This window comes from Dendrobates tinctorius, unplaced genomic scaffold (assembly GCF_039654945.1).
Source record: "Dendrobates tinctorius isolate UK_male_01 unplaced genomic scaffold, ASM3965494v1 ptg000068l, whole genome shotgun sequence".
NCBI classification, from domain to species: Eukaryota; Metazoa; Chordata; class Amphibia; order Anura; family Dendrobatidae; genus Dendrobates; species Dendrobates tinctorius.
In genome coordinates, this window is record NW_027361736.1 from 208393 (window position 1) to 222105 (window position 13713).

At 42.7% G+C, this 13713-nt stretch overlaps 1 long non-coding RNA gene across 1 annotated transcript; it reads right to left on the reverse strand.

Moving 5' to 3' along the window:
- Nucleotides 1-715: 715 nt before the first annotated feature.
- LOC141095157 (uncharacterized) lies at nucleotides 716-8872 on the reverse strand. The gene is made up of 2 exons (XR_012233323.1): nucleotides 5547-8872; nucleotides 716-1200 (listed from the first exon to the last, which is right to left on the reverse strand). It is a non-coding gene; the product is annotated as an uncharacterized lncRNA (long non-coding RNA).
- Between the last annotated feature and the right edge of the window lie 4841 nt (nucleotides 8873-13713).

Sequence of the window (13713 nt, forward strand, 5' to 3'; positions counted from 1 at the left end):
AGTTTGGTAGGCATTTGTCATGTCTGTATATCAATCTTACATTACGTGTGACTGTGTACACTGGGGTGTTACTGCAAGAAGGCTTGTGAGTATAGACAGATTAAGGCTGGCATCTCAGGTAGCATTTGATGTGTGTAACACTTTACGGTATGGCTGCTAAGTAGTGGAGTTGAGCAAATATGTTCGGAATCGATCACCGAATCTGAGTTTGCCACATTCATGCCATAATAGTACCAACATATTTCGTCATTTCTACTCCCATTGACTCCAATGACGTTCAGCTATGTGTTCAGCGAATATTGCAATTACAATATTCGCCGCTGATCATAATCGGAACTGAATTTTGAAAAATTCGCTCAACTCTACTAAGACCATTTAAGTTTAGTATGTATGAAATGGTTTCTTATCAGTTGCACTTCGGATGCGCACTACTCACGCTAAATGGTATGTGAGACCTCAGACGCTATAGCACAAAGATGGGCCACCACTCCTGGGCCAGTGCTTTGTGTTTGCCCCCAGGCTAAAATTTGCCAGACAGCCCCTGGGTATGGATCACATGGTTATGACCTCACTACAGGTCCTATTTCCTACAGCCACACACATACAGGCTTTATCTTGGGCGTTCAGACACACGCCCACATGCATATTCTGAGTAGTATCTACATCGCCCCCTAGCTTTAACAGAGGTTACCGCACTACTATATAAACATATATATACACAAAAGAAAGGACTTTATTACAGTTATAATAGCATTCCCTCATCTTGTAATAAAATCATTTATCTGTAAACATTGGAGCTTTAGTTTTCTTTCGATGGATTTCACAGAAACTTTCATATAAGAGACTATTGATAATCTTGGGGAAAAGTATTATTCGGAATCTTCATCATAGAGTTCCAAAATTTCCATTCCTTCTTGGGTTTCAAAGTCTCCATTCCTTGATACACAGTTTTTGTTATGTCAGAGTCAATCAATCTTTGAACAAGTCCTCTAATGCATAGAATAGCACAGCATCCACAAACAATCAGCACACTGGCCATGATGGTAAGAGATATCAAAGCAGAAGTGAATAATACGGCCCATTTCCCAAACCATTCTTCAGTCCAAGAAGTAAATATGTCATCATATCCAGAGTTCTCAGCTAATTCATTAGACAGGGCAGTCAGTCCATCAAGAGCTTTGGAGATACTTCAATCAGGATCTGTATTAGGGATAAACATGCATCAAAATCCTCCAAACATTTTATATACACCTCCTTTTTTACTAAGAACTTGTCTAATGCCATTCTATTCTGCCAATCCATGACAGAAGTTGGTCTTAATTACTCAACTATCCCTTTAACTGCATCTCAGGTATAATTAGCAAATCTCTCTTAGTTGTAGTATAAGTAGTTTATCCAATCTACATTCCTTTTATAATCACCCATCAAATTATGGATTCCCACCCGGCTGCACCCTGGTTCCTAGCCTTGTACTCGTTGGGTACTCCCCTGGGAATTCCAATGTCATCTGTATCAGGGGGAAGGCACGCTGCCAAAACGCGCATTGGGGAAGCTGCACCATCACTGGAGCTCTGGTATGTAACAACTACAGTTGTGGCCAAAAGAATTGACATCCCTGCAATTCTGTCAGATAATACTCAGTTTCTTCCTGAAAATGATTGCAAACAAAAATTCTTTGGTATTATTATCTTCATTTAATTTGCCTTAAATGAAAAAAACACAAAAAGAATTGTCCTAAAGCCAAATTGGATATAATTCCACACCAAACATAAAAAAGAGGGTGGACCAAAGTATTGGCACTGTTCGAAAAATCATGTGATGCTTCTCTAATTTGTGTAATTAACAGCACCTGTAACTTACCTGTGGCACCTAATAGGTGTTGGCAATAACTAAATCACACTTGCAGCCAGTTGACATGGATTAAAGTTGACTCAACCTCTGTCCTGTGTCCTTGTGTGTACCACATTGAGCATGGAGAAAAGAAAGAAGACCAAAGAACTGTCTGAGGACTTGAGAAACCAAATTGTGAGGAAGCATGAGCAATCTCAAGGCTACAAGTCCATCTCCAAAGACCTGAATGTTCCTGTATCTACCGTGCACAGTGTCATCAAGAAGTTTAAAGCCCATGGCACTGTGGCTAACCTCCCTAGATGTGGAATGAAAAGAAAAATTGAGAAGAGATTTCAACGCAAGATTGTGCGGATGCTGGATAAAGAACCTCGACTAACATCCAAACAAGTTCAAGCTGCCCTGCAGTCCGAGGGTACAACAGTGTCAACCTGTTCTATCCGTCGGCGTCTGAATGAAAAGGGACTGTATGGTAGGAGACCCAGGAAGACCCCACTTCTTACCCCGAGACATAAAAAAGCCAGGCTGGAGTTTGCTAAAACTTACGTGAAAAATCCTAAAACGTTTTGGAAGAATGTTCTCTGGTCAGATGAGACAAAAGTAGAGCTTTTTGGGCAAAGGCATCAACATAGAGTTTACAGGAGAAAAAAAGAGGCATTCAAAGAAAAGAACACGGTCCCTACAGTCAAACATGGCAGAGGTTCCCTGATGTTTTTGGGTTGCTTTGCTGCCTCTGGCACTGGACTGCGTGACCGTGTGCATGGCATTATGAAGTCTGAAGACTACCAACAAATTTTGCAGCATAATATAGGGCCCAGTGTGAGAAAGCTGGGTGTCCCTCAGAGGTCATGGGTCTTCCAGCAGGACAATGACCCAAAACACACTTCAAAAAGCACTAGAAAATGGTTTGAGAAAAAGCACTGGAGACTTCTAAGGTGACCAGCAATGAGTCCAGACCTGAATCCCATAGAACACCTGTGAAGAGATCTAAAAATGGCAGTTTGGAGAAGGCACCCTTCAAATATCAGGGACCTAGAGCAGTTTGCCAAAGAAGAATGGTCTAAAATTCCAGCAGAGCATTGTAAGAAACTCATTGATGATTACCGGAAGTGTTTGGTCGCAGTTATTTTGGCTAAAGGTTGTGCAACCAAGTATTAGGTTGAGGGTGCCAATAGTTTTGCCTGGCCCATTTTTGGAGCTTTGTGTGAAATGATCAATGTTTTGCTTTTTGCTTCATTCTCTTTTGCGTTTTTTCATTTAAGACAAATTAAATGAAGATAATAATACCAAAGAATTTGTGTTTGCAATCATTTTCAGGAAGAAACTGAGTATTATCTGACAGAATTGCAGGGGTGTCAATACTTTTGACCACAACTGTATGATTCATGTGGTTTCTAGTTTGGTGGCTCACTTTTCAAATAACTCCTATACATAGGAATGAAGTATAATTAAGTCTGCTGCTATTTTGTGATGTAACCATTGTGTTAATTATTTTTCTGAGTACTATTTATGGTTACATCATTTGTATAAACATTGAGGTTTTTGAATATATGAATTTCTACCTGCTCCTTGTTAGTGCCGCTTATGTGATTTTTTTGGTCCTTTGGGCTCATTTTCATGCACTATTAGTACTTTTTTGACTTCTGTAATTTAATGCTTCTATTTATGTGAATAAAAAAGTTTTTATGGTATGTTCAGAATACGCCTTTTTACTTTCCATTGTTTGACCATATGGCTGAGTACTTGGCCCTGTGGGAGACAGTGATCTATTCTCTACAAGAGTCGCCTTGGAGCTCTCCAAAGTCGTGCCCATGCCCTCGAAGACTAAACCAAGTATAGTTACCAGGATTAGCAATCACCTGTGGTGGGATATCCGGTTTCTCAAGTGGGGATAATAAAAGTGATAATGTTTTACATTTTCCTTCCCTTTCTGAGGAGACATAAGTTTTACTATATAACTTAATTTTTTTAAAGCTTTTTGCAGTATATTTAAGCCATTCTAACCATCAATTCTTCTCACAGCCTCTCTCTAGAGCTAGGTTTATCTTCATAAGTTAGGTTAGACAATCTAACTATGAGCCCTATTGACTCTGTTATGGTTCTTTCTGGCATACTTTCCTTGGGTCTATGTTTGGTATTATTCTGAACATCTATGTAGAAATGTCCTATTGGGTCTTGTTCCTGAAATATCAGCTCCTTTGATTCCTCATCTTAGGGCTTTTTTTTACAGTTATCAGTAGCTGATTACAATTATTCTTATTTGTGTAAGGGGAGGTCTACTTTTTCCTAATGGAGAGTCTTGGTATGATTAGGTAACCGAGGAGGATAACAGGGAAACAGGCTAGGCAACCAGATACCCAGAGAGGTTGGTAGCTTAGCGGATTGCAGACCCCTAAACTGACGACACAACTAGAATTAGCTGTGGGACATACCTATGATGCCCTAGACACCTTGGCACAGCCACAGAATTAACTAAGCCTGAAGAGAGAAATGGGAAAGCTAAACTGCCCCGGAGTAGAACCTCAAAGGAATAGATAGCCCCCGAACATATATTGCCGGTGAGACAAGATGAGGCACAAAACACAGGCAGAAAATAGAGTAAGCAAATGATGGGGCCCAAACTGTCTAGATAGAACAGGAGAAGAAAGGATACTGTCTGCAATCATGCACAAAACCCTCAGAAAAATCCAACACGTCTGATATGCAAAAATACTGAGGCCACACGACTTCTCCCCCACTAAATCAGAACTCTGGAGTAAACTGGACGCCAAACAAAGATACTGATATAGCAGGGGATTAGAGATACTGAAAAGACTGACATAAGCTGTGGCATAAGGAACAGTGTCCAGCACAGGTCCCAGCAGGGCACCAGGCTGAACACACACCAGCAAGGCAACAATAAGAAAAAATAAAAAATGGATCAAAATGCAAAAGATTCAAAAGACAAATAACTGATCTGAAAGGTGCAGGACGAAGCAGGAGGCAAGCAGACTTCCAAAATGCTCAGGAAGAAAACCTAATCACTGGCAACCACTGAGGGAAGGTTGCTCACATAAATCTCTCCAGTCTGTAACACCTGACCTCCAGTCATCATCCTCAGGTGACTGACTTCTGTCAACCAGACCAGCTCCATTACCAGCAGCAACCACCAGATGGAGCCCAAACTCAGAAGCCAGGTCAAATGTGTTCACAACAGAGTCTGGCTTTTAAATCTGTGTACCATAAGGCTTATACCTATAGTCTCAGCCACAGTTGTCCATTCTGCTTTACTCCAGTCAACACACATTCGGTCCCCCCTGCTATTAGAGCTCATAACACAAACATACTCATCAGACTCTGCTAGTTTGATAACTTGTTCCCTATCTCTGCATCCTTCATATAACAGACAGAAATCCACTAACATGGCAGCCGCCTGCCCAATTTCAAAAGTAAGATTTAAGGTCTTAAATCTGAAACCTTTGTACCACCCTGGACTTTTCCTCTCCTGCTGGGTCTATTACCCTCCACTCTCCCATCACCATAGTTATGAAGACCATACATGTGACTAACCCTGATTTACACATCCTAGATCTGACCATCCTGCCCGGTTAGGGGGATGAATGGGATTCTTCATCAGTTTGAGACAAACTCTCCCTTGTGGAAAACCTCCCTTTGTAGCTGGACTTTGACAATCAAGTCACATACTACTCTGTCACTACCTGTCTGACAAGTTTACAGTGTGAGAGATGGATCCAGGAATCTTGACTGCAGTAGGAGAAGTCAACAGGACTTGGTAAGGACCTTCCCACTTAGGATGGTGTTGGTGTCTCTTCTTTATCACCTTCACAAGGACCCAGTCTGCAGGTTTCACAATCTCAGATTTTGTTAGTGGGTTTTCCTGGAACAAAACTACTAGTAGAAACTTCTTTGTGAGTTAATATCTTAGCCATATATTCTGCTAATGTACAATCAACGTCCTCATCTATCCTTCTAAAGGGTTTTAGCTGAGGTAACAGAAAGATCTCTCGTATATGATTTCAAAGGCTGTCAGTCCTACAGATGTTAGTGTGAGATGCATGTTTAGTACAACCAATAGGAGACAGTACAACCAATTTTTCCCTATTTCCTGCATGTTTTTTCTCAACTTATTTTTCAAGATTTCATTGTGTCTCTCAACCAGTCCGGCGGACTGAGGATGATAGGCACAGTGGTTTTTAACTCAATTGACAATGTTTTAGTTAATAATGATATTTCTATTTAGTTTACTATATATTTTCTGGAACCTCAAATCTGGGTATGATTTCTTTTAGAAGGGCCTTCGCTACCATGAATGCATCAGGGTGGACAGCTGGAAAAACTTCAATCCACCTTCTGAAAGCATCTATAATAGCAAGGCAGTACTTTTTCCCTCACACTTGTTCAGTTCACTAAAATCCATACAAATGTGTTGGAATAAGTATTCAGGGTGAGGGAATTTGTCCTCTCTTTTGGTCTCAGATTTCCTTAGGAATTATTTTTTGAACAAGTAATGTAGATTATACAAAAAATCTTAATAGTTAGTAAAGCCATACGTCCTAAATACCTAAGACAGGGGTGGGGAACCTCAGGCCCCAGGGCCATTTACGGCCCTCGATGACCTTTTATCAGGCCCCCGAGCAGATTCTCAGGGACCGCATGATTGGGCAGGGAGCTCTATTTTGATTGTCACAATTTCATTAATTTCTTCTTGCTCTGTTAGCACACACACGCAGTGTTCACTACTGAGCATTGAAGGGCATGCAATGAAAGATTAAGTCATGAAACCAGTGCCAGAGTGAGGATGTACTTTGTGGGCGGAGATTGTACGGCCCCCGAAGGATGGTATAAATATCCAAATGGCCCTTGGCAGAAAAAAGATTCCCCACCGCGGACCTAAAATATGATCTCTACCATCCCTCCTGTTGAGATATAGCTTATACAATGGCTCAATACTGTGGCATATCTTAGGCGGTTAATGGGCAGTTTATACATATAGGGCATCTTTAAAGATAACCCCTTTTATTATCGATTTATTTTTTCTTTATTTTTTCTTTTTTTAACTTTTAATGCCAATAGCATGTCATCCACATATAAGAATATCTGGCTACATTCCTGTGACTCACATTGAGCTAGGTTAGCCGACATTACCTGGGAAAAAATAGTAGGTAATTCACAGTACCCTTGTGGGATTCTGGTGAATGTATACCTTTTACCCTTATATGTGAATACAAACCAAAGATGGCTTTCTGGATGTACCAGGATGCTGAAGAAGATATTACTGATATCTATCACTGTAAAGACCTTATTTTCCGCCCTCCAGTCATTTATCAGAGTATGGGGGTCTGGCACTGTGGGGGCTCTTGGAATCACTGCACCATCCAACAGATGGGGGCGCCTTCCCGACTAGTAACAAGGTTGTGTTACAAGGTGAGCTGGACCGAGCATAATCACCCCTTTAATCAATCCCACATCTGCAGGTCATGTGGACCACAAAGATTCTGGGTATGTGGTTAATTCTTCCTCTAATTCTGGGAAAGGATCAACATTTCTCCACTCCATCCGCTGCTTCACTGCAGGCGGACGCTGGGTTTAAAAATGGTGTTCCACTTTAGTACTTGTGAATATGCCTGCAGTCTGGCATTGTAAAATGAGCTATCACCCAAATCCTCCCATTGTTACTTTCCTTACACTCTTTAACAAAATCTCCAAGGAAGTTCCATGATCTATCTTTACATCTGGAGAGGGAAACATGTGGCACGGTACCTCTAAAAAGCAAAAAACAACAATTATTTTGTTCTGACAGTTTACAACTGACAACACAGTTCCCTTTCTGATCCCAGTATAGGGTGTCCAAGAACAATCTAGAGAATGAATATTCTCATATTTTACATCAGGACCCCTAAAATACATGTAGTACATGGTGCAGTGTAGTTCTTATGGTGTGTGAAAATCTACATTTATGTACCTTTATCTCTTGCTTCCTTGATTATTAAGGACTCCGTAATTGAGGATGGTCCTGCAGTTATTAGATCTAGACTATAAAACGATCTCCAAAAAACTAAATATACAGGATTATATACTCTATACAGAACCAGAACCAGTGATTGAATTAACCCCTTACCTACAATGGACGTAATATTCCGTCCATGTGACCCTGGACCTAATTACCATGGACGGAATATTACGTCCCAGCGATCAGCGGCGCCCACGTGGTGAGAGCCGCTAATCGCGGCCAGGTGTCAGCTGATCACAGCTGACACCCGGCACAATGTGTCAGGGGCGGTCACGGACCGCCCCCGACACGTTAACCCCTTGTACACCGGGGGCTAAAGGGAAGCATCGGCAGGGAGGGGGCTCCCTCCTTGCTTCCCTGAGCCCCCCACGGCAGCGCAATGTGCAGCGCTGCTGCGGGGGTCTCTTTCCCTACAGGCCCCCGGATCCAAGATGGCGATGGGGGCCTTCGGGGGCCTGTAGGGAGCTGACTTCCTCACTGCCTGCAAAGCGCAGGCATGAGGAAGTCTGCAGAACTGCCTGTGACAGATTGCTGATCTGTCACAGTGATCTGTGATGTGACAGATCAGCGATCTGTCACAGGACAGTGATGTCCCACCTGGGACAAGGTAATAAAGTAAAAAAAAAAAAATCCCCAATAAATCCATTTTTTCAAAATAAAAAAAAAACAATAAAAGTACACATATTTGGTATCGCCGCGTCCGTAGCGACCCGCCCTATAAAACTGTCCCATTAGTTAACCCCTTTAGCGAACCCCTTAAAAAATAAAAATAAAAAACGAAGCAAAAAATAATGATTTATTATCATACCACCGAACAAAAAGTGCAATAATGCGCGATCAAAAAGACGCATATAAATATCCATGGTACCGCTGAAAACATCTTCTTGTACCGCAAAAAACGAGCTGCCATACAGCATCATCCGCAAAAAAATAAAAAAGTTATAGCTCGCAGAATAAAGCGATACAAAAATAATTATTTTTTATATAAAATGGTTTTCATTGCAAAAAACCGACAAAACCTAAAAAAACGACCTAAATGAGGTATTGCTGTAACCGTACTGACCCGAAGAATAAAAACGTTTTATCAATTTTACCGCACGCGGAATGGTGTAAACGCACCCACCAAAAGAAATTCATGAAACGCTGGTTTTTGTTCATTCTGCGTCCCAAAAATCGGAATAAAAAGCGATCAAAAAATGTCACGTGCCTGAAAATGGTACCAATGAAAACGTCAACTTGTCCCGCAAAAAATAAGACCTCACATGACTCGGTGGGTCAAAATACGGAAAAATTATAGCTCACAATATGTGGTGATGCAAAAACTATTTTTACAATAAAAAGCGTCTTTTAGCGTCTGACAGCCGCCAAACATAAAAAACGCCATAAATAGTAAATCAAACCCCCCGTTATCACCCCCTTAGTTAGGGAAAAATAATAAAACTAAAAGAAAATGTATTTATTTCCATTTTCCCATTAGGGTTAGGGTTAGGGCTAGGGCTAGGGTTAGGGTTAGGGTTAAGGTTAGGGTTAGGGCTAGGGTTAGGACTAGGGTTAGGGCTAGGGTTAGGGCTAGGGCTAGGGTTAGGGCTCAGATTAGGGTTAGGGGTGTGTTGGGGTTAGGGTTGGAGTTATAATTGGGGGGTTTCCACTGTTTGGGCACATCAGGTGCTCTCCAAAGGCAACATGGCGTCTGATCTCAATTCCAGCCAATTCTGCGTTGAAAAAGTCAAATGGTGCTCCTTCCCTTCCAAGCTCTGCCATGCGCCCAAACAGTGTTTTACCCCCACATATGGGGTATCAGCCTACTCAGGACAAATTACAAAACAACTTTTGGGGTCCAATTTCTCCTGTTACCCTTAGGAAAATAAAAAATTGGGGGCAAAAATACCATTTTTGCGGAAAAAAATAATTTTTTTATTTTCATGCCCAGGCGTTATAAACTTCTGTGAAGCACTTGGGGGTTCAAAGTGCTCACCACACATCTAGATAAGTTCCGTGGGGGGTCTAGTTTCAAAAATGGGGTCACTTGTGGGGAGTTTCAATAGTTTAGGTACATCAGGGGCTCTCCAAATGCACATGACACCTGCAGACCAATCCATCAAAGTCTGCATTCCAAAGCGTCACTACTTCCCTTCCGAGCCCCGCCGTGTCCCCATACAGTAGTTTTCTCCCACATATGGGGTGTCAGCGTACTCAGGACAAATTGGACAACAACTTTTGGGGTCCAATTTCTCCTGTTACCCTTGGGAAAATAAAAAAATGGGGACTAAAAGATGATGTTTGTGGAAAAAATACAATTTTTTTATTTTCACGCCCGGGCGTTATAAACTTCTGTGAAGCACTGGGGGGTTCAAAGTGCTCACCACACATCTAGATAAGTTCCTTGGGGGGTCTAGATTCCAAAATGGTGTCATTTGTGGGGGGTTTCCACTGTTTTGGTACATCAGGGGTTTTCCAATCGCGACATGGTGTCCGATCTCAATTCTAGCCAAAAACGTCAAATGGCGCTGCTTCCCTTCCGAGCTCTGCTATGCGCCCAAATAGTAATTTACACCCACATATGGGGTATCAGCGTACTCAGGACAAATTGCACAATAACTTTTAGGGTCCTGTTACCCTTGGAAAAATAAAAATTGGGGGTGAAAAGATCATTTTTGTGGAAAAAATATGATTTTTTAATTGTACCGCTGTACGTTATAAACTTCTGTGAAGCCCTTGTGGGTTCAAAGTTCTCACCACATATCTAGATAAGTTCCTTGGGGGGTCTAGTTTCGAAAATGGGGTCACTTGGGGGGTTTCCACTGTTTAGGTACATCAGGGGCTCTCCAAACGCGACATGGCGTCCGATCTGAATTCCAGCCAATTTTGCATTGTAAAAGTCAAACGATGCTCCTTCCCTACTGAGGGCTGCCATGCGCCGAAACAGTGGTTCCCCCCCACATATCAGGTATCAGCGTACTCAGGTCAAATTGCACAATAACTTTTGCAGTCCAATTTCTCCTGTTACCCTTGGTAAAATAAAGAAAATTGAACCTGAAGTATTTTTTTTGTGAAAAAAAGTTAAATGTTCATTTTTTTTTTAAATATTCAAAAAATTCCTGTGACGCATCTAAAGGGTTAATAAACTTCTTGAATGTGGTTTTAAGCACCTTAAGGGGTGCAGTTTTTAGAATCATGTCTCTTTTGGGTATTTTCTATCATATAGACCCCTCAAAGTGGCTTCAAATGTGATGTGGTCCCTAAAAATAAAATGGTGTTGCAAAAATGAGAAATCACTGGTTAATTTTTAACCCTTATAACTTCCTAACAAAAAAAAATTTTTGGTTCCAAAATTGTACTGATGTAAAGTAAACATGTGGGAAATGTTATTTATTACGTTTTTTGTGTGCCGTATCGCTGTGATTTAAGGGCATAAAAATTCAAAGTTGGAAAATTGCGAAATTTTCAAAATTTTCGCCAAATTTCTGTTTTTTTCACAAAGAAACGCAAGTTATTTGAATGAAATTTTACCACTAACATGAAGTACAATATGTCACGAGAAAACATTGTCAGAATCACCAGGATCCATGGAAGCGTTTCAGAGTTATGACCTCATAAAGGGACAGTGGTCAGAATTGTAAAAATTGGCCCGGGAGTTAACGTGCAAACCACCCTTGGTAGTGAAGGGGTTAAAAGTTAATTTTTAGGGATTATTCTTTTTCTGGTTCTGTATAGATCTAGACTATAATAATATCTGGATTCCCCATACCCTTGGAGCACTATTGTTTCGGCCATGGATTTTACCTATAGTCCTGCAGCAGTAGGAATTGTTCCCAGGCTCAGGGCTTGCATCATATCCCTCCCACACAGTTAATAATATAATTTGTGTAATTGCACTTTTACCTGTGGCGGAGTCCCATATCTCCACAAGCGTAGACAATGGTTCTCTGTGCGCCTTACCATGCGCTCCTTTTACCACTATGCAGGCAGCAGACAGTCCAATAATAGGTATCTCTTCTGGATGTACAAAGGTTCTAGTGGCTCCTGAATCAACAAGAAAAATGACCTCATGGCTTCCCACAAGGAGGGTTACTTCTAGAAATACAGTGTTTTGTAAATGTATTTCTACTTTAGCCAAATTACATTTTTCCTCTAATTACACTTTTCCATTTATTGTACCATATTTTCACATTTTATCAAAGTAAGTTTACCATCAGACACAACCCATGGGATCTGTCAATGGACTTCAGGGTCTTCTAGTGGTCCCTTCTTATCTTAACACCACAGACAACCACATTCCAAAATATTTCTCATGCTCACAGCTTATCTCACCACCTCAAGACTGTTTGCTCTGGGTGGTACCTTCTCCTAGCTTTTCAAGATAAAAAAGACACTTGAATGGCCTATCAGATTTTCAGGGATGTACAATTTTTGGGATTTGGATGTTTCGCCCCCAGCAGTTTGCCCCCGGGTACATTTCGCCCCCGCACATTTCGTCCAGAGCATTTGGCCCCCAGGAGGTTTCGCCCCCGCACATTTCACCCCCGCACATTTCACCCCCAGCAGTCCCCAGCAGTTCGCCCCCAGATGTTTCGCCCCCAGCAGTTCGCCCTCGGATGTTTCGCCCCCAGCAGTTCGCCCCTGGATGTTTCGCCCCCAGCAGTTCGCCCCTGGATGTTTCGCCCCCAGCAGTTCGCCCCCGGATGTTTCGCCCCCAGCAGTTCGCCCCCGGATGTTTCGCCCCCAGCAGTTCACCCCCGGATGTTTCGCCCCCAGCAGTTCGCCCCCGGATGTTTCGCCCCCAGCAGTTCGCCCCCAGATGTTTCGCCCCCAGCAGTTCGCCCCCGGATGTTTCGCCCCCCGGATGTTTCGCCCCAGCGGTTCGACCCCGGATGTTTCGCCCCCAGCAGTTTGCCCCCGGATGTTTCGCCCCCAGCAGTTTGCCCCTGGATGTTTCGCCCCCAGCAGTTTGCCCCCCGATGTTTCACCCCCAGATGTTTCACGCCTGGATTTTTTGCCCCCAGCAGTTTGCCCCTGGATGTTTCACCTACAGCATTTTGTCCCTGGATGGGTCACCAGCTGATGTTTTGCCCCTAGCATTTTGAACCCAGATGTTTCACCCTCAGCTTTTGGGGTCAACATGCAGGGAACAAAACATCTAGGGCTGAACATACCTGGGGGTAAAATATACAGGACCCCAATTGCTGGGGATTCTTGTGTCTGCCTTTTCAGCAGCTCTATTGGCTGGCCTTAAAGGAGTATTATCACCCTAGAACACAAAAAAACTGATACTTACCTGTAGCAGCTGCAGCTCCTTGGGCCCTGGAGTGCAGTCTAGCGGTTCCCCGTGACGTCTTCTCCTGCTTCTTGCTGTCTTTTCATCTTGCCTGGATCACTGATCCATGAAGCATGAAGAATGCCGCGGCAGTGAGGCCGAATATCTCCTGGCTGCTCACTGACATGACGTCACTCCTGCCCCATTCATCAGTCAATCCAGGGGGCAGGATGCCTCTCCTGTCACCAAAACACTGCTGCACATGCGCAATGCCGCAATGAGATCAGGCAGAAGAAGAGGACGCTGGGAAGAAGGAGAGGACTCGTGGTGGCCTCTGGATCCAGCATGGTGATCGCCAGCCCACACAGCCAGGAGAAGATCAGAAAAAGATGAGCAGAAGACCTCTAGGTAAGTACCAGGAAGGGAAGATCGGCAGCATGCTTACCACAACATGATTGCTGAGAGCATGCTGCCTTATTTTGCTGTTCGGCATGAGAATACCCCCTTAATGCAGGTTATGTATGGAAGCAGCGGGACTGTTGACTGACTACAGGGTTAATCCCACCAACCATCTCTGAAGAACTGAGATATTGGCTTTGCT